The 27,274-nt window shown below is 38.5% G+C and overlaps 1 long non-coding RNA gene across 9 annotated transcripts in view; it reads right to left on the bottom strand.

Moving 5' to 3' along the window:
• LOC148223327 (uncharacterized) overlaps positions 1-13,979 on the bottom strand; it is a 29,123-nt gene extending 15,144 nt beyond the window's left edge. For 2 of the 9 annotated variants that reach the window (XR_015804467.1, XR_015804474.1), the window contains exons 1-2: positions 13,351-13,979; positions 11,539-11,623 (exon numbers count right to left, since the gene is read on the bottom strand). This is a non-coding gene — a long non-coding RNA (uncharacterized LOC148223327). Of the gene's footprint in view, positions 1-3,981; positions 9,119-11,538; positions 11,624-12,825; positions 13,301-13,343 lie in introns of those variants that run through there. The other 7 variants (XR_015804473.1, XR_015804475.1, XR_015804471.1 and 4 more) reach the window with 6 other exon arrangements.
• Between the last annotated feature and the right edge of the window lie 13,295 nt (positions 13,980-27,274).

The following is a 27,274-nucleotide window of genomic DNA, read 5'->3' as shown; positions in this document are numbered from 1 at the left end:
TTCAGGCAACAGGAGACATTCCTTTTCACTGTTGTAGGGGACAAGTTTGAGGGCAGAATGTGCCTGACACTTTCTAATACCCTCAAAGGAGTAGAATAATAGAAAGACTCAAGGGTAAGCTAGCAGAACCCACCACCAGCAGCTTATCTCTATTGCTCATGAAGAGCAGAAATTTTCCGTGCATGTCTGAAATGCATCTACAGAAGAGCACTGAAGGCCACTACTGAACTGACTGATACCTGTGCTATGGCATAGCCACTGCCTTGGGAAATCCTCCTTTTCTTGTTTAATCTTCAAATTACTGGAACAGTAGCTGACTGAGCAGGAAGTAGGACACAACATGGTGTACTCTGTCCCTCTATCTTTAGCATAAACACAGTTATATCCTTCTGACTGCACAGGGAATTTGAGGGAGAGCCTGGTCTCCTCATCTCTTATGAATGAAGCTTTCCTTAAGGCTGATAAAAATGTTGAACCCACATGAAAGAAGATAAAGCTCTTAACTTAAGAAAAAAGTTTTCTGTCTTTCACCATTAGCAGACCTATGAGAATATTGGCCTATGAAGTCATGAAAGAAGAACTCTGAAAACAGGAGGTCGACTCAGTCTTTGTTTTTTCCTGCCTCTGAACTCTTCTGTTGTAGCTAACTATTGCCCCTTGATGAATTCCTGACCTGCCCTAACCTAACTCCCCTACTCACTCTCCCTGTCATTAGAAGCTGATAGAGAAGATCTCCAACTGGAGAGAGGAGACCTCCTCCCCCTCAATTCTTTGTCAAACTGAACTCTTACAAGCTTCCTCGATTTCTCTACTACTCTCAGGGTTTAGTGAAGCCATGAGAAACCACTAAGTCAACCCAAATCTGTTTATATATTGACTTGGCAAATAAATGATAAGCATAACATTCACTATCTCCTTACCTGTTTGTTTTTTTTCAAAAGGCTGCCGAGTGGCTGTTACTGGGTAATGGCAGAGATGTTGATTTCTTCATCAACTATACAAGTGTCTTAACCTTTATTTTAGTTAAGTAAAACAGTAGGATTATTAAATTTTTATGAGTTGTCTTCAAAATGTTCCCAGTCAATGGAAGATCATTTCAGCCATGCTATGGCAATTTGTTGTCTATTGTAAAAAGATCTTGTCACAAAGTCTCATTTCTAGATAAAAAACATCCCACACAACTGACCACAGCGTTGCTGTACAGGTAGTGTATATTGTGTGTTCTCTAGGTTGATTTAGTTTATCAAGAAAGTATGTGAGCATTATGATTAAGTCTGTTTGGTATTGTCGGTGTTTTGAAACAGAACTTCTGATTTCTGGCTACAGCTGCAATGTCTTTGGCTTGCTCTATGTTCATTGTCTTTATAGGTCATTATGTAGCTTTCTCCTCAAGGCCCCTTGACTTAGGTCTTTAATATGAAACAGTCCTCAGCTTTGTCAGTTTTCATTTTTCCAGAACCTTCCTCTGGAGAACAAGTTCATGGTTATATGGGCAAGAGGAGAAAAAGAAGTAAGGAGTTCCTGTCTGCAAGATAAGAGATACTTATCTCTAATTTTTTGTCTCATTAATGAAAATTTAGTTAAGCTTGTATTTTGCTTTGACATCTGCTACTTCTGTTTCGATCCAATGTGTGGTTTATGTGTCTAATATTTCTATCTGTTTCAGTTTCTGTAATAAGAGGTATTATCACTACTGACAAATCTGATCTTGCTTAAGGCCTTGGACTATAATAGCTTCACCAATAGTGCCTTTAAATACAATAACCTTTCAGAAATTACTGTTGCATCTTCTACACGTATCAAACCAAATATTTTAAAAATATGTTGTTATGGTGGAAAAATAGCTCATGAATTCACACAACCATATGTTGCATCTCCACTTAAAACAAAAATTGCAAAGTAATCTACCAGCTTCATTCCAGAAATAGAATTGCATGTGTGAGTCATGCCCAAAAATACAACACCACAACACTGACAAAAATAGGTGCATGACAATCCCATCCCTGCACTGAGACATACATAATTTTCTGGTAAGTCATTGCCAGCCATTAGTACAAATCTACTGCTTTAAGTGAATCTTGTCTATGAGACATAACTATATGAAAAGCATCTTCTCAGTCATCAGAATAGTTCACTGTCTGCATTCAGCATCTGAGCTGCTTCATTCCCAGATAAAAATGGTATCTGACTACAATTAGGTTCAGTTAGCACTGCAGTGTTAATACAGAGATGAAGGTTCCTTTCTTGTTGCATTGCTTTTGGTATATGTAAAGTGGTGATTTAGCAGGGCTTTATAGACAGTTTCCCATAGCTCCCTTTTAGAGACATATAGGTCAGATGAGTAAACTACCAGCAGACATCATGGATGGCAATTTGAACAGGAACCAGCAGCAGATCAACACCATCCTGGACTTACTAGCAAGAATGTGCAACATTCAGGAAAAGGGATTATTCCCCTCTATTTGACACATCTGAAATTGGGTTTGGAGCTCTATGTCCAGTTGAGGTCTTCCTTGTAAATGTTAAAGTCCAGTGGAAGACCACCAAGATTATCAGGAGTTCTTGGAAGTACAGACAGAATCAGAGACAACTTTTACTCAGCCTGAAGATCAAAGGGGAAATCTAATTGTATTCTACTTGCAGGGGAATGGAATGGCTATAGAGAAGATGGAGCCAAATTTTTCTCAGAGGTGTATACAGTGGAAAAGTGAGATGCAATGAACACAAATTGCAGCACAGGAAATTCTCTATACAATTAAGGGAAAAAAATCCTCTCAGTGAAAGTGATAAACCACAGAAACAGTTGTTCAGATAGGTTATGGGATCTCCACCTTTAGAAACCTTCGAAGTTCAGCTGCATATGACACTGGACAATCTGCCCTAACAAGTTTTGAGTTGCTTTGAGAAGCAATCTCAAAGAGAGATTCCAATATAGATTACTAAATGATTCAATAAGATATATTCTTCTCTTCAGCATCTCCTATTGACTATTATAAATTACTTCTACTTAAGCTCCTGTGGCTCCCATTTGGAGAGGGCTGTAAGATACAGAGCAATTACAGAGCAATTCAGACATCGATGTTTTATAATGTTTGGCTTCTTGAAAAACACACCTCTATGTTTCATAGTATTCAAGTATTCATAGTATTCTGAGAAACTATATAAAATGTACCATAACCACTGGTATACTAAACCAAAGTAATTAAATCAATTCTACTATATTGCAGCCTAAGTGCATGGATTCACAACACAAGCATTGTAGAATCACAACCTGTAGCATAATTTAATTTTCAACACCAACACTGAGACTTATTTGTATTTTTCTGGCCATATACCCTAGGTAACCAGAATGAGGAGATTTAAAGCAGCCACAGTGGTGGAAGTGGGAAGAAAGAGAACACTTTTTAGTTTAAAAACACAACTTGAGGGTGTTTTCTGTTAATTAAGAAATTGTTGTGGTTTTATCTGTGGTTTATCTTCTGTTTTCTTGGTTACAAAATTTACTTGCTACAAAGTCTTGGCAACTAAAACCAAGCCTGCAGTTATCTTTAAAATGTTAAATATAACAAATGAAGCCAGATTCTGGAAGTTTTCGTTATCCTGACTAGAGTCTAGATAGAGCAATTAGAATTGAAGGCGTGCCTCGATGAGGAAGGTACAGTTCAGTTTGAGCCACAGGGGCAAAATGAAGCTCAAAAAGACCAAGAAGTAAAATCTTGGCTAATCAGCTTTACACTATATAGCAGCTCATTTTTTGGGAAACATATGCAGTTTGTGTTTTGGTTCAGGACTGCTACTTTTCACCAAAATAGCTATGTTTTAAAAGTCAATTTCCCTTCCCACCCTTTTCTGCATCTTTTGATTACAGGGAGCGCCTAAAGAAAAACATTACCTATTAAAATGTTATAAAATAAAAAAGAAAACTGTATTGGAATTTTAAAATTATTTCGTGCTTTTTTTTCTCACTTAATTGATGAAATTTATGTATTTAGATTTAACATACAAACCAGAACACTCTAGCAAGTTAATTTTAAAAAGAGGGGAATTTTTTTGTCAGCACATATTAAACGCTAAACTTAGTAGACTTCTGGCTGGGTGCCATTCAGACATGTAAAGGCAATGAGACTGAAATAAATAACCTTAATAATTTTATCAGGTATTTTATTTTGCAGCACGTTTGAAGATACTGAAGGAAAGTAGATTAATGGTTCTTTTTATCTAGCTGCTTTTAAAATAATTTCCACATCAACAAAGTTAAATGAAGGTTCCATCTTAGAAATCTGTGTTAACCCAGCCATTTATCCATTGCTATTCTTAACAAGACCAACAGTGATTCAAAGCTATTTTCCTCCTCAGAATTAGAAGTGGAATCCATGTACAGCACTTGTACACAACTGGAGATCTCAGGGTCAGACTTTAATTCTTGGTTCGAATTCTCTGTTGTGCTAAGACCAATAGGGATATATCATTTGAATCCATACTAAGCAAGCTTTAAAAGGATATCAGCCCAATTCTGGCAATTAAATGTGAAGGTGACTATGAATCAAATGTGCATCTACTTACACAACTGGTTCATCACATAATTATGAGACTGGAGATTTTGTCACAAGAATATTGAACACCCACTGATGTTTAAACTGTTGCATCTGCATTGCTTTGTAAACTATGCCAAGGGGTGGACCAAAGACTGCAATAAATTTCTGTGTATGATGCTTACCTGAATCAAGGTAGAATCAAGTGAGAATGCAGGAAAGCCACAAACTCAGTTACAGCGCTGCCAAAACACAGCTGTAAGAGCTATCCCATTTCTCAAAGATAAGCTCAAGCAGAAGTGCTAAGGATGGTAATGCCCCACAGAATACTTGAAGTCCATTCTAGCTCAGACATTACTTAAATTTTAGACAATCTGAGCTGAAGCTAAATGCAGACTGTTGTTCCAGACACCAGGCTAGAAGAGTACATCAAGCATTCTAAAATTCATAATGCAGCTATGGTGTAGATACAACTTCTGAAGTTTGAATATGGGCCAAAAAAGAGAGGAGAAAACCATTTATTTTCCCAAAATGTATTGAAACATCACAGAATAAAATAAACACTTCATTTTACATATTTTCTGCTCTCTTCATTCTTGTGCATTTGGGGTTTTTTAATGCTTTTCCTTCAGCTGGCAATATAATTTTGTTTAGGCTCATACAGCTATTTACTTTGCATAGTAAATGAGAAGTAACATAATGAACTCATTCTACTCTCATTTAGTTTGGCTTGACATTAATGACTCAGAGCAGAGAAAACTAAGTAAAGATGATGCCTAGACATTTAGTATTGCTTAAATTGCACAATGGATCTGGATTTGCACCCAGACAATAAACTTCCATTTTCTTTTGGTAGCTTGCAACATCCACTTTCACTGATGCAAATGACTCTATCAGATGACAACATTGTACCCATTCAGGCTGGGAACAACATGAGAGAGAGTTCTCTTGGGCAGTCTCCTGCTCAGAGCAGGTCAACATTGGATTCAAATCAGGCTCCTCAGTCTCTCTAGTGTACCATTTCCAATGAAAAGCTATCCCGATGGAGACAATATTTCCTTATATCTAATTGGACTCTACCTATTTCAATTTGTCGCCATTGTCTCCTGTTCTCCCCTTGTGCAGCTCAGCCTTGTTCTGTCTTCAGAGTAACTTCCTTGTAGGTTAGAAGGCAGCAGTGCAGGCTGAACCAGCCCAGATCCCTCAGCCTTGGTGGCTTTCTGCTGAGCTTGCTGCCATTTATGTCTCTCTTGCATTGGAGGCTCACAGTGGGATGAATTCTTTCAGATGTGAGTTAATGAGTGTTGGCCAAAGGAGTATAATCCATTGCTGTGGCTCTGCTCCTGTTCCTAAAGGCCAGTATATGGTTAGTTTTCAGCTGGCAAACAGGTCAAGCCTCTAACTCACAAAAGGCTACATCAACATAAGATATTTGTGTGCACAGTTCCATCATGTGAAATCTTTCATGTCCATATACCTGTTCTCTGACTAACCAGAAGGAATTGAAACTTTCAACGTGATATTACACTACTTTTTTCTCCTTTGGGAAGAGTAAATGAAAACTTTTTCTAACTTATAATTCCAAGAAGCAACACTAATGTGCTGCAATTGGCTACCTTTTAAAGTGTCTCCTAATTTTTTGCTAATTAAAGTCATAGTTTTCCAGACATGCTACAATATAAGTTATTAATGCAAGGGAGACATGGACTTTGTTTGGCAAGTCTCAGGGTGTAAAACTCCTTAACTGTATTTTACACCTACGGTTTTCAAGCCTTGGCAAACAGTTTAAAATGGAGAGATCTGAAAGCAGGTAAAATTTCTGGCATTAGACTAGAGTGTAGTGTTTAAAGCTCAGATCCACCAGCAAGCTGAAACATGGTTTAAGAAGGTTAACTTTGTTGTTTTTTCTTACAATGTCCTATACAGTACATGCCAACACATATAGAGTTGGATTCTGCTGTCAGCTATACTAAAGTAAATCCAGAAGTACTTCAGTGAAGTTCACTGAATTGCACTGTATTCTTATTTATGTTCAGAAGAAAAATGCTCCATAATTTCTAAGACAAGCTTGTCACAAAGTGTTATGAACACACAGCCTTTCAAAGACTAGAGATTTATCAAAAAGGTAGGTCCTGCAGAGTGCTACAAGAGTTCCTTGCTCAGGGCCTAGACTGTAGATTACCCAGTTTCCATCTGTGAGTTAAGGCAAAACAATTATCCCTGTTCAGAAACTCAGACAGCTTTGGCTGTAGAAGGATGAACCACAGTTTGAGCCCTTCTCACACAGGGTCTGACATGTGAGGAGTTGGCTGGGAGCATTCACAGAGACAGACACCAGCAGCTACAGACCCAAACTCGACAGCTACTAACTTCTTATGTCACAGTGACTTTGTCGTGCCTCTGATTCCTGAATTTTCTCCTCTAGAGATATTGTCTCAATTGTGCTCTATTTCTGTCTCTATATCTCCCATAAGAAGGCTTGTAACCACAATGCTTTGTAGGTTGTGGGTATACCAATGTGTAGCTGTACTACCTGTAAAAAGGTGGAGTAGAAGGGGTGCTGTTAAATTGAACACCCAGAGACAAAAATACCCTATGTTTTAGGAAGAAAGAAGGACCTTTGACTCAGCTGACTGAGCTCCTTTGCCTGTATGTATTTGGTGTGTTGCCTGCTCAGATCTGGTCTAGCAGCACTCAGTGAGTCCTGTGCTGTCTCACAGTCATTGCTGGTGAGCCCTGTGTGATTCATTAGCGCTCCTGGACAACCTGGGGGCTCCTTTCTGTCTTGGCCTATCCTTTTCTGTTTCTTCCTACCCGTGAGGAGGTTATACCACACTAATACCCCCCACCCTGAGATATCCCACTATTCTTATCCCATTACTGAGCACCATATACACAGCATGTAGAGAGATGAGGCCAGTCATAGAGGTGTCTCTTTTGAACCTGCTTTTGGCAATGCACTGTCATGATTGCTGTTACAAAAGTTTCAGGCCAGGGAAAGAGGACAGCTAGGGAATCACAAACATATGATAAGAGAGAAGACAGGGGTGCCAGGATGAGGAAGATTGATGCACAGTCTTTGTCAGAGGCACTTTGCACTGAATCCACTTTGTCCCAAATACTGCTCACTGCCTTGCAACAACCCAGGTGGCAAACACTGGAATCTTTTGCCCAAGGGCACCCAAGCCTACGCTGCCTGGAGAGTGTGCTCATCCTCAGACAGTAGGCTGAGCTGGGTTGGGCCAGGGAACGTGAGGACTCTCCAAATATGCTAATGAACTTGGGCTTGTAGGCAGCCAAGAATGAAGAATTTGCAATCCATCCCAGCCATGGACAAGGTTGGGGAGTTTGGTGTCCAAGCCTCTGTGCCTGAGACTTCTATCTGCAACTGATCCTCAGTATCCATCTGCATCAGCAGACCAGCAAGAAAGAATCAGATCCCAGGACACTGTTTTGATGAGTAGCCAAACCACCAACCTACAGAAATACACTTCTTTTAATGCTTCCTTTCTCTCTGTTTACATTGCTCTCTGCACGATAGAAATGAGGCAACAAATGAGGCAGAGCTCACTATTGGAGTGATTCACTACCCTATCCAGGCAACACTCTCCCAGATCTTTCCATTTCAATGAAGTCCCAAATATGCAGCCAATATAATACACTACTTACAGCTATATCACGTTGAGTTGCTTTTGTAGCATGTCATATTGATGGATTTGTCAATAACAGCAAGAATTTCTTTTTAAATAGACTGATGCAGGAGGGGCTGTTTTTGATAACTTCTCATTTAAACCAAGGTGTTGAACTAGCCTGAAGGGTTTAACAAGAAGCAGCATTAGTGAACTTGCTTTACTCTTAAGAACAGGCAGAAGCTGCACACGTGGCTGCTTGCATTAAAGGGCATATGTCTCTGAACTCTAGTCCAAGACAAGTCCAGCTCAGACAATTGCCATTAATTAACCTTTGTCTGCTGTTAGACAGCTGAGCTCATCTAAAACATTTGAGCAATCAAAACATCTCCAGAGGGGTGGTTCAGCTTCTTCATCTCCCTTCATCAGGTTAGGACCTGTTTGTAGGTGCAGTGTCCTGTCCTACTCTTTGCGCCAGCTCTGACTTATTGTTGAGTCACTTCGGCTTATAAAACCAGATTAAAAAAATTTCATTCTTTTGCTGGATGAGTTTTATATCCCGTCAGAAGCTGAATTAGCTTTTCACTGGGGATTCAGTGTAAGGCAGAGCTGACAGAAGTGAGAAAGTGTCCACGTGGCTGGGCACAGAGGAAGGAGTAGTGGAGCAAATGGAATAGATAATTCGGTGCTTTAGAATAATCTCAGCATTCAGTAAAAGACTGCATTCAGCTGGGTGCTTAGATTGAGAACTCTAACGTAAATAAAATAGTGCATTGCAGTTTTTCTGAATGAAAGGTGTATAATCAATCATCAACGAAAACATAAGGCCAGAATAAGCAACAAAGATGTTATGAGAAGATCAAATGCAACAACTTCAATGATGTAGAGATTCAGGTTAAAGAGAGACCTAAGTGAGTTGGTACACATCCCATGGCTCCAGACTTCTTTCATCTTACCCTGGTGGGAGATAAAAACAGAGAAAACACCAACCTGTTCAAGATGAAATTAAATATCTGCTTAACAGCTACACAGTTACTCACAGTTTTATTGGCTGGCTGGAAGTAACCCTAAGAATTAGATAATGCCACATTTACACTGTAAAAGCCTCTATTCAGTGCAAAAGAATGCAATAGTGAACTTCTGTCTGAAGCCGAAAAGCTAATGTGTATAGCTTTTTGACTCCTGAGAGTCCTCTGTTACAAATAAGATCTGCAAAATGCATGAGACAAGTGTCTAAAATTCTTGAGGTAACCAAAAGATCACTCTACACAGCAGCGGTGTTACAGCATCAGTAGGTGCCTGTGCTGAACTGGAAAACCATCAGGCTGACTCAGCACCCATGTCATTCTATCTTAGATGTGCTATCTTCTGGAGAATAGAAAACCTTTTGAGGTAAATCAACTTCTGTTGGTCTCAAATAACTTTTTTGGTTTTCTTTTACCTCCTTGTTACATATGGGAAAAACCTGAGCTGAGTGTGCAAGTGAAGCTACAAAATGTCTTGCAGAATAGCATAGAGAGGAAGGATTACACCTTAGGCATGGCTGCCACGTAAAACCCTGCTGAAGGGTTACACAGCTATAACTGTCCAATAAAACTGTTGCAAAAGTAAAGGGCTGCAAATATCAAAGCGTTTAATCTTTAGGAATTTGTCATTGAGTGCACTGTTAAGGGATTTACTAAGCAGCATTTGACATACTTCCCCGTCCTCTCATTCCCAGAGGGAAATGTTGCCAGCCTGCCTGCATCTGCCTGAGTTGTAGGCAGCATCTTTGATTTAGATCTCAGTCAGATCTCTAAGTCCAGTCAGCATCTTAAACATGCACCAAAGTACCTTAGAAACAAAAAATTGCACAACTTCTCATTCAGCTTCTAATTTTCTGTCTGCAGCATGAAAGTATCACGGTTTTGTTTTTTTTTTCCTTTTCAAATGCAGTCTTTTTCCTCATTTTGACTCTTCTGAATGCTCCTACATAAAGACTCTCCTCATCCGTGCTTTTGGTCATATTATACTTTTTGGAGTTTATAAGTCATTAAGTATTATGCCCCACCTGCCATCTCTCATTCAGTGTTGAAAACAGGGATCAGCTCCTTCTATCACCCATTCCAGATGATCATTTATATTATAATCTGGAATTTAAAGCAAGCACTCTTTCTGTTTTCTCCCATTCTGCTTTGAGGATTGTCTCGTGCTAACCTGTAAAGCTGTGTTGGTACCATCCTTCAGTTCCTCAGTTTTTGGCTAGTGTGAAGCCTATGAAAAATGTCAAGAATTAAGGTGCTAGCACTAGGGGCTGTACATTAACAGGACTGACAGCATGAGATTTCCTTACCAAACATTGTCTTTTTAGGCACTGTGCACTTTCTCCTGCTGCTGCATAGGGATGTCAGAGTCACCCTAAGTACCATGTCAGACTTGTGTAGTTATCTTGAGTGGTAAAACACATCCTAAGTGACACTGGACACCTTCATTTAGGCAATTGAATCCCTCTTATATTGTCTTGTTTCCTTATTCCATATATGTCCTAATCATAGAATTATTGAATGGGTTTTTATACAGGATTGGGTTGGAAGGGACATCAAAGATCATCCATTTCCAACCCTCCTACCATGGTCAGGGATACCTTTCACTAAACTAGGTTGTCCACCCACTCAAGAGGTTTGGGAAGAGAGCTTGTCATTGAAGACTGAGGCAAAAAATTTGAGTACCGCAGCCTTCTCCTCGTCTTTTGTTACCAGCTTTCCAGCACTGCTTATCAGGTGGGTAAACCTTTGATCTTCCTTTTCTGGTTAACATACCTGTAGAAGTCCTTCCTGTTATTTGTTGCATCCCTTGCAAGGTTCAGTTCAAGCTTCACCTTGGCCTTTCTCACTCCATCCCTTCACAGCCAAACTTCACCTTTTTTCCTCTTCCAGGTTTACCTGTCCTCGTTTCCACAGCCTGTGCACTTGTTTCTTGCACTTTTGTTTGACCATCAGATCCCTGCTTGGCTATGCTGGTTTGGTGCCTTCTTTGTCTGATCTCCTGCTCCTGGAAGCTGTAGGCTCTTGCCATCTATGGAAGACTTCCTTAAAAATCTGCCAGCTCTGTTACACCTCCTTGTCACTGAGAGCAGTCTGACATGGGATCTTATTGACTATCTCCTTGAAGAGCTGGAAGTCTGTTTCCTAAAGTTCAGGGGCCTGATGTTACTCTTTACCTGACCCATATTCCTCAGCACTATGAACCCCACTGGCACATGATCCCTGCAGCCCTGGCTGCCTCCAGCCCTGACATCCCCAATTAGCTCCTCATGTCTGTGACTAACAGGTTGCACCCTCTCTGCTAGGGTCAGGTAATAACCAGAAGTTATGCATTCCAGGAGCCTCCTGAATTACCTGAAGCTCCTGTGTTTCTGTCCCAGCAGATGTCTAGGTGGTTCAAGTCCCTCAGCAGGGTGAGAGCCCAAGAGCACAATGCCTCCTGTAGATGGAACAAGAAGGCTTGGTCAGTAGGCTCCTCTTGATCAGGCATGACCATTTTTACCCAATATTTTAGCTAAGTGTTTTATTGATAAGGAAAAAAAAGCAGTGTAAGAGTGTTTGAATAAGTGTTTACAGAAAATAACCTCTAAATGTAAATATGTGGATTTGGAATTAAAACCTTGTTTTAGGAGTGAAAATAATTTAGCCATAATTCAACCAAAAGATAATCAAGCTTCACTCTTCCAAGCAAAGAAATTGAAAATTCACACTAATAGCAGTGCACTGAAATTTACAGTTTTTCACCTACTTTGTAATCAAACACTCTTTGAAGCCTAATTGTTTGATGTAGGCATTGATTTTGTTGAAACTGTATGTACAGCCAGTGCAAACAGTCCAATAATCCTGAGCCTTTATTGGGCTCCATAACCGTTTTAATGGCTTTTTCCACATTTATTGCTGGCAGCAGCATACCTTCACAGAAGCTGAGTTGTGCTTTTTGTGTTGGTTTTGTTCTTGATTTACAGGCAAGCTCTTTAATTGAACTCTTAAGAACAACTGTGCATTCAGAACTTTTGCAAATAGAAGATGCATTTAAGAAGTTGTTAATATAGTCTGCATGGTGGAACATGGGTGATCATTCTCTGGTATGTAGAATACTCAATTAAAATAGCAAAAATGATCAGGATATTTGCAGGTCTCTGTGATATGTTCAGATAATTCAAGCACCAAGACAAATAGAGAATGTCTTACAGTCTCAGAGCAAGTCCCTTTGATTTCCTTCCTCTTTAATTATTCAGGAGTTTGCCTCATTACTACTTCATTCATGCCATAGATACATTTCAGCTTTCCATACCAGAACATATTAATGTTGTTTTCCTGAAAGTGAGCCAAATACACAGACTCTGACACAGATTTCCAGTATACTGCAGGAAAATGAGAAGGGGATGTGTGAAAAGAGAACAATATCCTTCTTGTATTTTCCAAGTTGCACTACAAACTAGATGATAAGCAGAATGTTTGTTTTAATGGTTTTTTAAATGGAAAAGATAACACATTATAAAGAAAAAAATTCTGGGTAATAAAAATATTTTCAAGGAATATAAATAGCACCAAAGGGATGTCATAAAAAAAAAAAAAGAGAAACAAACATGGAATTAAAAATACAGAGTTCACAATGAACATTTTTCTGTAAATAGTTACCTTATTCCATATAGGTCTAAACTGCACATTGGTAGATGCAGTCATATCTTTTCACATTTAGCATTTTGCTGTTTTTCACTACCAACACCAGATAAGCCTCAGCAGGGAAGGAGTGGCTTGTAGAATTAAGGATGAAGTCCTCTGTTGTAAAATGCTGAAGGAAATTTTGGGTCACTAGTATTTTTATATAATCAAGGTAGTTGCTTGATTGTGATGGTTCTTTTGCTCATTCTTACAGCACAGGTGAGATTCTATACATAAATGGACACAAGTATTTAAATTCAATATGAAGTATGCAGTAAGGTTCATATCAGCATTTTGGGGCTTCTCACCAAATCCCAGCCTTTTTGCACACATAACATGGGTTAATTCAAGTTAATTCAAGTTGTAAACCTGTATATAAAAAATTAAAATTGAAATTTAAAATCTGACTGTAAAATGTTAATTTTATCCCATTTATTTGGATTCAGACTTTGCTTACAAGACCACACAATTTCCCACCCCACTTCCCCCAATACCTTTTACCTGTAGAAGAATCCTTCTTTCTTTTTGCAGGGGATGGAGGAAGGAAGTGAATTAAAGTGTCACAAGTGACGCACCTCATATGCAGAGCCCTCGGCATAATTTGTCATCAATAAGAAGAAAGACTGGGAAAGGAGCCAGAAGCCTTGAAATTAACAAAAGAAGGTCCTTTGACAAAGGGAGTTACGCATTTCCCTGGAGAATGGCTTTCTATCCTTTCAGCTTCCAAAAGGTTGCTGAGTAACATTTATATGCAAGGACTAAGGCTCAGATGAGACTTAGATATTCCTGCTGACACTAAAAAGGCTGCAAATCAGCCGTGTGGCTTAGGAGAGAAAATCAAAGTTAGATCCATCTGTGAAATGGGGAGCCTGAGGCAGCTGGGAGCAGGCATCACAACACCAGGCAGGCAGAATGACACATCTTCCCCTGCAACTCAAATCTGACTTTCATTTGTTTAATCCTCTTTTTCTCCAACTTCTTCCCATTTAAATTGTAAGATTTCATTCCCTTTCCTAAAAGGAAGAAGAAAAGGGAATGAAATATTGTGATTTCAATGAGGATCAATTGGGCAAGCTTCAGTCCTTTTCCCTGCACTTCAGGTCATCCCATTCACTTTTGGTGTTTTCTCTTCCTTTTCCTTTCCTTTCCTTTCCTTTCCTTTCCTTTCCTTTCCTTTCCTTTCCTTTCCTTTCCTTTCCTTTCCTTTCCTTTCCTTTCCTTTCCTTTCCTTTCCTTTCCTTTCCTTTCCTTTCCTTTCCTTTCCTTTCCTTTCCTTTCCTTTCCTTTCCTTTCCTTTCCTTTCCTTTCCTTTCCTTTCCTTTCCTTTCCTTTCCTTTCCTTTCCTTTCCTTTCCTTTCCTTTCCTTTCCTTTTTCCTTTTTTTTTTACCATTTCATGTCTTCAATTTCTTCTCCTGTCTCTTTGTTTGCCTTCCTTCCCTGACTGACCTTACCCTCATCCCAGGTGTGTTTTCCCAGTCAATTCTAGGTTCCAGGACCAACATCATTCCATTCTTACATTTCATCCAGTAATTCATAGGGCCAGACTGCTTGGCCAGCTACTCCCCAGGCATTGATTTGCTGCTAAAACTTTTCCGGCCTCTGCTTGCTTCAGCTTCCAAAACATGCATTTCCTTCTCCATGTTGTCTTTACCTAACTTAGAGGAGACATGAAAAGAAAAAAAGGACATCCTCTGAGCTCTCATGTAGGCAAATATTTCCTTGTAAGTATTTGTAAATACTGGGGACATTTTTGGTAGCATTTCAGACTGTTTAGTTTTCAGCAGCCTGAAACTCCCATCTCTGTGGCTTTAATTTTTTTCTTTCAATTTCTTCAAGAATATGTTGGATTTGGGGGATTTGGGAGAAGTGTCTTCCCGGAACAAGGAATTTGTTCATTGTGATCACACAAATGAATGGGAGCCAGAAACAAATAGAAAACAAACACTACAACTCATGCTGCAGATTTTTTTAAATAGCCATGTAATGGTGAAAAAATTCCATGTATTCTCACCCACTAAATGTATGTTTCTTTGCCTGTGATTTTCAATCATGTTTATTGCCTAGAAACCATAGAGTCAATGTCTACATGAGGCACAAAGTGACAGGGCTCAGGGAAATGCATACCTGAGGAAATTTATGTAGTTAGGCATCAGTAATTCCAAAGCATCACTGCACCTCCAGTGACTGAAATTGTCTACTTCACTAACATGAGTATAGAACAAGATACTGCATGTAGAACAAGATATGTGATTATCATAGACAGTAATTTCCAAAATCAACGTGTCCTATGTTGTGTTGTCATGTTTTCACAGCTGAGTGCTCATGGCAAAGAAATCACGCTTCCACAGAATGCCCGAGCTCAGGAGACAGTCGGACAGGACAGTATATTCCAGTCACAGAGTAGCAAACCACACTGCAGTAATTATAAGGAACAAAACAGGCAATCTTCTGCTGTCTCTCTTTGCCTCAACTGCTTCTAAGTTAGGTTGAGGGAAGAAATCTACAAGATGGGACCTGCCCAGTATTGAGCATTATTTCTAGGAGCGTGCTTTCCTTATTCTTTCATCCTTGGTTGACCTGAAAACATACTGCAGTAAAGTTTTGCTTCTGGGTGTTCAGCTCAAAATGAGCTTCTAGCATTACTTTATACACTGCAAATGAGATTACAGGAAATGTAAATTATTTCTGCAGCCTAATCTTTTAAGTGTTCTCAAAAAAAAGAAATAGTTCAATGTGTATTAGTTCAACATCTGGCGTGTTTGATCTTTCTGAGAAATCATTATGTAAAGCAATATCCTACAGAACCTTGCTATTTCTTATCTTTCACTGATTACCTGCTGCTGGGAACTGTTGGAAGCACCATTGCAAAAGGGATCAAATGATATTTTATATCTATAGAATTGGATGATTAAATTAATGTCATTCTGCTCCTCAGGTGTGAAAACAGGATTGCCCTGCAATTCATACATGGAAACAGAATGGTGAAGAAATCTCAGTTAACTGAGATGTAATAAATTCACAGTATAAAGCTGGCATGAAAACCATTTTGTCTTACTTCAGTGGCAGCATATGATGCCATTCTAAAGACTGATTTTCCATATTAGGATTTTCCATGTTAGGATTCATTTACAGAGTACATTCTTTAAATAAACCACGTTTCTTACTCTACCACAAAGTAATTAGTTGTGGAAAACTCAATTGTGCCAGCCCTGAATTATATTTATAAACACTGAAAATGCAGGTACCCATCTAAACAAAAGAAAACTAACTGTTCAGTTGTGTGAGTAATCCAGGAAAGAGATTTCTAATAGGTGTTCAGACTGATGGCCTTTCCAAGGGAAACGTTATGCACTGGCACTATGCCAAAAAAAAATGTTAACTGTACAATATGAAAATTACTATTTTTATGCAATATATTTCAAAGAAAATACTTTAACTTGGGTCCTTGACAAAGCATGCATTTTTCTTTTATAGTTATTTACCTGCTCCAGAAAAGCAGCCAGATTTCAAGCTGTACTCAAGAAAATAAATTATTAACTTTATGTTTGTGATTATTCTAAACTCTGATATTTGTACTACAAGGCTTAGAAAGCACAGTCATATATCTCTTCTATTCTGTGGCTGGTTATACATGAGAACAGTGCAAAATCCATTACATTTTTAGATCATCTGAAGGCTGCAGTAGCAAGAATGTCATCAATTAACATTCCAGGGAGATTATCAGTTTGGAAATCAAAACAGTAATAATAAATATGTAAACATGTATATCTATACACATAAAATCTTGAAGTACAGCTTGATCTTAAAGTGTGAAATTAGATTTGCAGACAGATGTGCAAACTCCATAGCGTTGTGTGCAAACTCCATAGCGTTGTGTGATCTCTCCTTAAGCAATGCAAAATCTTACACAAAATTTGCCTCCTAATCACTGTTTATCTGCCTTATGCTGCACTTTATCTCTGAAAAGGAAGAAAGAAATAAATTAGCAATTTTTTAAAAGTGTGTATATCCACTCAAGGAACAGGGACTCCATGTTTTCCCTAGTTATACTGGTAATTTCAATAAAGTGCATTTGGAAAAAGGCAGCAATTAGTCTTTAAGGTTCATGTCTGCAAGTCATATGGTTTTAACATAACTTTAGAGGCATTAAAAAAAAGATAAAAATAACAACTCAGCTATTTCTGGTAATATTATTAGAAAAAAAATACTTTTGTGTTGTCATCCTAGTAAGGAATCTCTGTTATAGTGCTTGAACTTTATTTTACCATGTGTGGCCCCTCAGTGCCTGTGGAATGATGGCCAGAGAGTCCAGCAGCATTAATTGATTTAGTGGACTGTCCCCATTCAGTGCTTAGTCTCTAGTGGATACTTCTTGGACAATAGCTCCTGACATATTAAAACTTTTGATTTGAAAGCAGCAATTCTACCTGACACAAAAGAAATCCTCCCTCCTGATTGAATCAGTGAGATCTGTGTTTAGTGACAGCTCGTCTTATCTGGCAGTTTCTCCTTGAATATCTTGCCGGTCCCTCCCAGAAAACATAGAAATATTTTGGCAAAGGCATGGGGCTGAAGAGAGGGTTCTTTGTTCTCTGAGATTGTGTATGGCTTGACAAGAAAGATTTAAAGATGTCTGTAGGTCACTGAAGGTTAGTATTTCCTGACATTATTACTTTGACAAATGAAGAGAAAACAAACACCCTAACCAACCATAGGAACAGAATGTCAGGATCATTGCAAATCCAGAAGCAGGCAACACTAACAAACAACTGAAGGTAAGCTTTCCGTGGCATCCAAAGCAACATCCGACTCAGGATCTGGATGAAACTTGCTCCGGAGATTTATGTAGGACAAAGAATTTTTCTCTTCTTTCTTTGGGCACCTGATGCAAAATCCAGATGGCTGACTCCTGGTATTGCATGCAGTGGCTGACCACTAATTCTTTGTGCAAATATTTTCCTTCAGCCTAAAGCAAGCCCACTTTGGCCCATTACAGAAGGCAGTTTGAGAAAGTAAGCAGCCATGTTACTGGTTCATTCATTCGCTTACCCATCTGAGTAAACTGAAAAAACACTCATCAATTTTTCCTCAATCTAATCAAAGCAAGTTAATAAAATGGTTTTAAATAAGCTAAAAGCTATGTCCATATTAAATACAACACTTTTAAAGACTTTTATTTTTTCCTGTTTCTTTGAGTTTCTCGGTGTTGGTTTGTGATGGGATTCTTTTCCCCAAAAAAAGGATGCTGCACAGACTGTGCTCTGCATGAAATTATTAGATGGAATTATTATTCTTATCTGAAACCCATAAATAAACTTTCCTTTAATGCAATAGTTGTTTCATCAGTTTTCATTTTAGTCTAGCGTAATTTATTGTAAAATACTTGTAAGAAGGGGTACTTTTTAAAACTTGCCACTTGTCATAATGAGAACAAGGATTGGATATAGGTCCTGTTCCTATCTCACGACTGTTTAGCTCATACATGATGGCCACTGTCTAATCCTACCTCCCAAAGACTGAGGTTAAAAGAGAGAAAAGACTAAAGCTTCCACTATGCAGAGCCAGAATGTGTAGGGAAGAGACACTTTGACACTTATTGGAAAGAAAAGATCTCCCATGGATTCAGGTAGACGTTGCTTGCTCCATCATCCTCCTTATTTTGCTTGACTCTGCTCTTTGTGAACAGAGTTCATTTTGCCTTTTTTGCTGCAGTTCACAAGTCTTCCTTTAATATATCTTGCTCTTTTTTCCCGCACCTTTTATCTGCTCTCTGTCATGAATATTTGTCTCACATAATTATGGATATGTGAATAGAGTTAGATTTGAAGAACCTACCTGGAACACAGCTCCAGCAGGTCATTGTGTCACTTTAGCAGTCATTGTATGAAGTTAGGGAAGAACTAAGAGCAGTGAGAGCTGGTCACAAAGCACTGTTTCAGTGTGGACATCTGATCACATAATAATAACCTTCGACTGCCCTAGTGGAAGGTGTCCCTACCCATGCCAGAGGAGTTGGAATCAGATGATCTTTAAGGTGCCTGCCAACCCTGACCATTCTATCATTCTGTGATATGTTGTCAATGCTTAAAGTGTGCATGCTCCTTTTAACTTAATTGAGGAGTTTAAATCCAGATGATCGACCTCAAGTTTTTATGGTCCTCAAGATTAATTGTAGTGGGACAGAGGAGAGGAGAGGAGAGGAGAGGAGAGGAGAGGAGAGGAGAGGAGAGGAGAGGAGAGGAGAGGAGAGGAGAGGAGAGGAGAGGAGAGGAGAGGAGAGGAGAGGAGAGGAGAGGAGAGGAGAGGAGAGGAGAGGAGAGGAGAGGAGAGGAGAGGAGAGGAGAGGAATGAAAGAATCAGTCCATAAGAAGTGCCGTGTTGGGCAAAGCAAAGAAGTCTTCCCCAGCTGTGGCTCCAGGAGTGAGTATGAATAGAAGAGGTGTCACCATGCCATATTGTGGGGTGCATTTCTCTTGCAATCTCCCAACATCCAGAGTAGATAAAGCAAGGATCCACACTGTCACCTCTCCCCATATTCCACATATGCACTGGCCATTTACAGAACCAGCTAATGCTCTCTGTATCCACACAATAGTCTGTGGTGTCAGTGGCCAGTAATTTAGTACCTACAGTGTAAAGAAGTGTTTTTAAAATTCTTTTTGTTTACTTGAAACCAGTCTCCTACTATTCCTTTGAGAGGCCTCTGCTTTGTACATATCAGTGACCATGTCTGTCACATCTTCATTATTTTCATAATTCTTTGAAAGTTTCCCAGATGATTCTCTCATCTGTCTCCTCTCCAAACTGAGCTGTCACAGGTTTTCTACTCATTTGATCTGTTATTAAACACTGGGAAATGAGAAAACCTTATGGAAAACTTGGGTGGCAAAGATATCAGAGTGCCTAAGAGGTCCTGGGAAAGGAAAGGGTTTGGAAAAATCCCAATATATTTCCCTGAACTGGCCTTCTTTTCTAAGCTTGGTAAGTAAGGAATGCTTAGTCACTAATCATCCAAAAGCCAGGTTCTTTCTTACCTTTATAGGACACACATAATTTTCTGATTCTTCAGACTTTGAACAGACTTTAACAGAACATATTCTGTTAAAGCAAGTGATGTCAGTGTCTAGAGCACATCAGTACACTTTACCTGCACTGACTGGAGCTCTGGGGCTGCCCCCACCCATTTATCAATGTTGTGATAGCACTAAGATTCTAGCTTTTATGTCTGTAACTAAAGCCATTATTATAGGTTTTTACTGAGCCATTGTAATCAAAGGAAATATGAAGACTTAAAAGAGAATCCCAAATGAATGGATTCATTAATTTGAAAAAAAAAAATCCAAATCAAAAATCTCAGACGTTTATATTCAAAATATTTCCTGAGATACATGGCTAATGGAAGCACTTTAAAGTTTTAACTCAAACACAATTTACAGAATGAATCCTGGTTATTAGAACTGCTGGCTACAGTCAAGAAACTACCTGGGCTGATGAGGAAAAACAGAAAGCTAGAGCAAATCATCTGGATTTAGAGTTTTTAATTTTGCTGTAAAGAGTGTGGATTTTCCAAATAAATATATTTGGGAAAGCTGTTTTAAAAGACCTGTAAGGTTAACAAAGTTATGGGAATATTAGGTCACAGCTAAATTGATGAAAAAATATCCATTGGCACATGTACTGAGAACTGCAGCACATGACCAGCTCAGGAAAGTACTTTTGTATTAGTTACAGCCATTCCATACTCTTTACAAATATAAGGGTTTAAAACCACATGGGAGGGTTTTTATGGTTTTTGGTTGATTGGTTTATTTTGTGTGGTTGATTGCTTTGGTTTGGGGTTTGTTTTTCAGAAGGCCTCATTTCTAAAATATTCACCTAATGTTAGATAAAGTTGAAAGAACTCATCTGTGAAAAAAACAAAATAAATCTGATCACAACAATTCAATAGAAATTTCTTGAAGTCATGGCTGGAAGTCACTCTCATGGTTCTCTCCATCCTGTCTCACCAGCTCTGCTTTGGGCTGTCTCCACAACTAATATGAGCATTTTATGCTAACTCTGAATGGTCACTGAACGGTGCCAGCATATCCCACTGTACTGTGAGCTGGATCAATTTGTTCACTTATTACAGGAAATCAGTGTAGTAACTAGAACCAAGAAGGAAAAATCTATTATTTTCAGTGTAAAACATTTGTTCATTCAGGACCAAACATCTCATATTTATTATATCTTCCTTCTAAAAGATTACAAATCTACAAGTTAAAATGAAAAGGTAAAAATAATGAAAATTTCAGCAGGGTTAAATCTAAATATTTTTGAACAACATACTTAAGACACAAAAAGCTGAAATTCATTCATTCATTCTCACTTGGCAGGTAACAAAATACAGAAGGCTCAGGATTGTCTGGTACTGAAGTCCAGCATTTCACACAATACTGCGTAGCAAGGAGACTGTCAGGAGGGTTGTTTAGTCTTTGGGGTGCTGTGGTTTTCGACAGAGGATGGGATTTTCTTCTGTGATTATGATTAGATGTATCTTTGGCTAACTTTGTTTTCCTTACCAAGCAATTGTAAGTATCAGCAACATCAAATCTAGCAGATCTTCACTTTTCCAGCTGCTTTGAAACATTTGGTTTGTGTCTAGGCTCTATCAGATAACCTGTAAGCCTCAGAAGACAAAGATGTGAGTCATCAGAAGCAGAAAGAACACAAGCAATGTGCCATCCTGGGAAACAGAAGATGTTTTGGGCCCTTGACATTAATAGCTGCAGCTGTCAACCTCACTTGCTGGCCCTTTTGTTTCAGACTGATCCTTGGAAAGAGAGTTGTGACTCACTTCCTCTGACCCGATGCTTCTGCTGAGGAAGCTGCTGTTGCTCCCTGCCTGGCGAACGTTTGTCCATGCCATGTCTGGTCACGCTTGTCACAGGAATTTTCAGCTGTGAATCCTAAGACGAGGTTTGGAAATAACATGTACTTCAGAGCTACCATTCTCTGGCATTGCTTTCATGTCTTAGTTATGAAGTGATGGTTAATTAGACCTATCTTACTGGAAAATTTTCAATCTTTCCCCTTACTCAACTCTGTATTTCAGTAGAAAATATATAAACCACATCAAGAAGCTTCATTTTTCCTTTGCTAAACAAAATTAGGCTGCCAATGACTCAAAATCTCAGTCATAGTGGTCCAAAGCTGCTGTTTGTTTTTTTAATCTTGTGATGCTAAACTCAAGGGCACAGTATTGCAAGAACACAATCTGCTTCAAGTTTAAGCATGAACAACAGTTTTCAGTTCAAGCAATACTTCTTCAGAAAACTGGGCTCACTAAAATAATATTTTAACAGTTGTCTAAAATCAAATACTGATTCAGAAAGTTTTCCAGCTCAATTTGTTATTGGCCAAGCAGATAAATTTCATAAAATCATAGATTCAGAAAATCAGAATAGTTTGGGTTGGAAGGGACCTTTAAAGGCCATCTAGTCCAACTTCCGTGCAATGAACAAGGACAGCTTCATTTAAATCAAGTTGCTTAGAGACCCATCCAACCTGACTTTGAATGATTCCAGGGATGAGGCATCCACCACCTCTCTGGGAAACACGTTCCAGTGTTTTAACACCCTCATGGTAAAAATTTCTTCCTTAAAAGGAATAATAGTCCAAATATACTGTCTTTTAGTTTAAAACCATTTCTCCTCTTCCTGTCCCAACAAGCCCAGCTAAAAAGTCTGTCCCCATCTTTTTTCTAGGCATCCTTTAACACTGAAAAGCTACAATGAGGTGTCCTCAGAGCCTTCTCTTCTTCAAGATGAGTGACTCCAACTCTCTCAGCCTGCCTTCGTAGGACAGATGCTCCATCTCTCTGATCATTTTCATGGCCCTCCTCTGGATTCTCTCCAGCAGGTCCCTGTCCTTGCTGTGCTGGCACCCCAGAGCTGGTGCAGCCCTGCAGGTGGGGTCTGACAGAGCAGAGCAGAGGGGCAGAATCCCCTCCCTGGCCCTGCTGCCCACGCTGCTTTGGATGCAGCCCAGGACACCCTTGGCTCTCTGGGCTGGGAGTGCCCATGGCTGGGTCATGTCCAGCCTCTCCTCCAGCAGCCCCAGGTCCTTCTGGGCAGGGCTGCTCTCATCTGTCCATCCCCAGCCTGTGCTGGTACCGGGGGTTGCTCTGACCCAATCACAGGATGTTTTCCTTCAGACACATCCTGGACCACTGACCACAGATGGGGCTGGCCAGCTGCAAACGACAGAGCAGAGAGAGCTGCTGCACTCTGGTGCAAATAAAGTGTGCACAGTAGATGTGTTTCAAGCAGAATGCAGGAAATTGATAAGGCTGGCATTCCCAAATAACATTTTGGTTAAGAATTTTTGTAATCTGAAACGGTGAAATTATTTCCTTGGCAGAAAACTACTTGGACCTGCAGAACCAGTATCACTTCAGAAATCTGCTGACAAATGGTTCATTAAACTAAAGGAGTTGACTGATCTCGTGTGAAAAAATGGATTTTGTACAGCAGCATGGCCTTTAGTCAGGCAGTTCCATTTATAATTACCTGAAATTATATCTTAATATGGTTGGCCATGATTTCAATAAAGAACCCAGATACTTGAAACTATTCCAGTGTGTGCAAAACAGGATGCATGTACAGCACACCTGGGTGCTGGAACGGGCAGCTGTTAAAAGATCATTTTATTGATGTGTTCTGCAGAAAACCTCCAGCTCCAAGGTGAACACATTCTGTGCTGGTAGCCAACATTCCTGAAATACATCATAGTTCACAAGTAAGAACCTCTCTCACATCCTGTAAGTCTGCAGCATGGAAAATCATTGTTCCATAATAGAACTTATATTCACGACTATACATGAAGAAGTAATTACAGAAAAGAAAAAAAGCAGCAATATGTATGTGCTAAAAATGCCAAGCAATACATTTTGGGCAAAATGTACAAACAGCTTTGAAGGATAATTGTAAAACATATGAGCTCTTGTAACACCATGAATATATTTTATTTTTCTTTGGAACAGTGATGTTGAAAAAGTTTAGGAACATCTTCCAATAAGATGTCATATGACTGGAAACAGTTAAGTACCACAAGGATTTTTCAGTGTAGCTCTATTATGGTAAGTCAGGTAACATATCTCATCACAATTAAACAAAAAAGAAGGATGAGACTGTAGAAAGCTTTGCTGTGCCCAGAGAGAGCAGACACCTAAATGAAGCCCAGGCAGCAGGCCCTGCTCCCCATGACAGTGCTGTGTGCTTCACACAACAGCTTCAAGACCAAACTCAAAGACTTTGAAACAAGTTCTGAACATATTTAGAAAGTAGTCAATAGCACATACTTTAGATAACCAATAAAGGATGAATCCAAGCATAAATGCATGAAGGTAATTTTAGAAGTCAGTCATGTTTTAAAAATGCTCCACTCCATTATAGATAAAAGTTTACATATTTAGCACTAAGGTTTGAACACGATGATGCCAGATTTAATGCATTACTAATGATACATTTACAATGTATTTTTTCAGATGTAGTACTTCAGTACAATAGTACAAGCTTGTACTGATGTAGGATTTGCAGAATTACAGTTTTGCCTCCACATCCCAGCCTCAAACATCAAAAAATTTACTTTTTCTAACAGACTAGGTGTTAGTCTATTAGAAATTATTCCGTTTGTTTTCTTTGAAGTTATCTTGCCATTATTTCTTCTACATCATATAGAAAATTTCTAACAGTGTAAATGGAAGAAAACTCTGTTTTTTACTATACAGTCAATGAAATGTTCTGTCACTGCCTCAGATATCTATCTAGACATTAATGATTTCATTACACATTCTACAGAAATGTTGGAATAACCCTGATGTCCTGATTTAAATTACTTTTTTAAAAATGCATTGAAATTAAAGCTTCTCTGGGACAGTTTTGCTGGAAACCTACAAATTATATTAGAAAAGATATTTAGTTTAAGCTAAGAATGCTTAAGCTGTGTATTTTAACTGTAGATCAAGGTGTTGATGCTCCAGTGCCTCAGAGTGGAGTTCCTCAGTTCTAATCAGTATTATTCAGGTATTTTACTGTTCCTCTAGAAATAAAGTCAGACAGTTTAAACATTTTCAGAAGGAAATTTGAATACATTTAAATTTATATGAATTTGAACAATGTACAAGTTCAAATTAAAATTGTCTTTTGTGAACTCCAGGAATCTGAGTCAGGACTGTACAGAAAACACACAGAATGACAGAAGTAGTGTTAGTAGTCTAGGAGTTATCTGGAAAGTGAATAAAGGAAAAGTTTGATATACCCTACTCTTCTGGGTATCATTTGTTATGATAGGTAAAAGTAATGCTCTTAATTCCAAAATAAGAGGCATACCTGGAAAGTTAGTCTATTGTTGTCATCTGAATTTGAAATCCCATCTAGCAAGTCTTGGTCAGTGAAGGAGAATAATCTCTGTTCATATCTGAGGCAAATCAAGCTGTCAAAAGAAAAATCACCCTTCACAAGGTCTTAGAGAAGGCTTATAGTTTGCTGAGCTTTTGAAGAATGAGTTTCCACATGATCCCAGTGACAGAAATTTAAGCAGAGTGCAATTACTTGGACAAGGAATTTGTCTATGAGCAAAGGTTATCTGTTTCTGACCCCATCACCAACTGTAATATTTTCATTCTGTTGTGCCACAGAAATGGATCTTTTCTTTTAATGCAGTTATTGTACCACAGGCTGTTCTTTCATGTATTTTACTTCGCATAGAAATATTCCAATATGGTTTAGAGAACATTTTTCATAACTTCCTCAACAGGCATTTTTTCAGGAGAGACAGCTGAAAGACAAGAAATCTCTAAGGCCATATTAGCATAACATTGTCGAGGAATGAAACGGAAAGCCTAACCTCTGATTCAACAACAAGAAGAGCATCCAATAATTAGATACATCCATCTATATATTTTCGTGAATTTACTTCCTTGTTTTGGGTAGATTTTCTAGTATATGCATTAAAAATAATAATGTAATTATATCAGAATTTCTGTATACGCTATCACTAGTTCAGGTTTTAATTCATGAGACTGATAGCAAATTTTTAAATTACTAGGAAGTGTTAGTCTTTTCTAGGAATGACTGAGCATAGTTTAGAAAAATAAGAAGTGTCTGAGAAGAAGTTTATAAAACTAAAATCAACTACTTTTCAGGGATATGAAATCCAGACAGTTCTAGAAATTCATTTCTTCACTTCTTGTTTTTCAAAAAGAATAATTTTCTTCCTTCCCATTCCCATGTATGGCAGAGAACAGAAGTTTTTCCATTTCCATGAGAAAAGCTATTCTTGAAAGTCCCTATGTACTCATCAAAAAGGTTAGCAAAATACCAAAATTTAACAAAAGAAAAAAAAAATCTCAGTTTTCCTGAAAACAAGTCCAAGCCTCCTACTCAGAAAGAACTTCTGCCAAATTACAGCAAAAAATGGTCCCATGGTGAGAATCTTCAAAAGCAAAAGTGAAGTTTTAGCTTGCACAGAAAAAAAAAAAAAAAAAAGGAGTCAGAGAAAACTTTCACATGATAATCTGGAAAAGAAAAAGTAACTTAAGCCAGAAGGTACATAAATCATAGCAAGTTTCCTTGTCCTAGGGCTCACTTTGCTATGATCTACTTTAATAATGCTATGTTTAATAATTCTCCTTAATTAATAACTCAGGCCTGAATGCATCAGAAATCTGATTCGGATCCAGTGTGAGAACATGCAAATATTATGTCATAACACAAAATAAATTAAAATGAAAAAGTGTGGATCTATCAAGATTATCTACTTTGTCCTAAATTACCTATATTGTCACATAAGATTCTATGTAAAGCTTTATCGTTTCCTTAAAGTACTTCCCATTTAACCATTCTAAGTGAACAAAACACATGATTTTCTATCAGGAGGAAAATGTACATACACAAAATCAGCAGAAAATTTGTCAAGAAGATTCTAAGTACATGAAAATCAATTTCGATATAAACTCTAAGATTTCCACAAGCAGTAAGTTTTCCTTGTGTGTCTCTCAAGAGGTGGCAACTTGCATAATTCCCTATTTCTGACCTATCTTATTCTGACCACAATTAATATCCAGATTTTTATAATTAATTGGTCCAGTAATTAAAGTACTCCCACAGTTAAATTAGAGCAGTTATACTTAATTTTGTGTTCCTTCTATTGTGTATCAAAAGTGAAGCTTGTGTGCTCTTAGTGTTTTGATTTCTTTACAGTACAAATGGATCTTTTAAAATATATTAGCCTTCTCTGCAAACTGTCACACTTGTATCCCTATATAATGGATACAACATTGTTTTAAGGACTTTTTTTTACAGTTTTGCCAGATGTAGCCCCATGTTTCTCTGTCTGTGGTTGTGGACTATTCCTGAGTCCATGAAGACGAGGTAAAAAAAG

Source organism: Sturnus vulgaris, chromosome 6 (genome assembly GCF_052056855.1).
Source record: "Sturnus vulgaris isolate bStuVul1 chromosome 6, bStuVul1.hap1, whole genome shotgun sequence".
NCBI classification, from domain to species: domain Eukaryota; kingdom Metazoa; phylum Chordata; class Aves; order Passeriformes; family Sturnidae; genus Sturnus; species Sturnus vulgaris.
The sequence above is the reverse complement of the archived record's forward strand: the minus strand, read 5'-3'. Positions and strand labels throughout refer to the sequence as shown.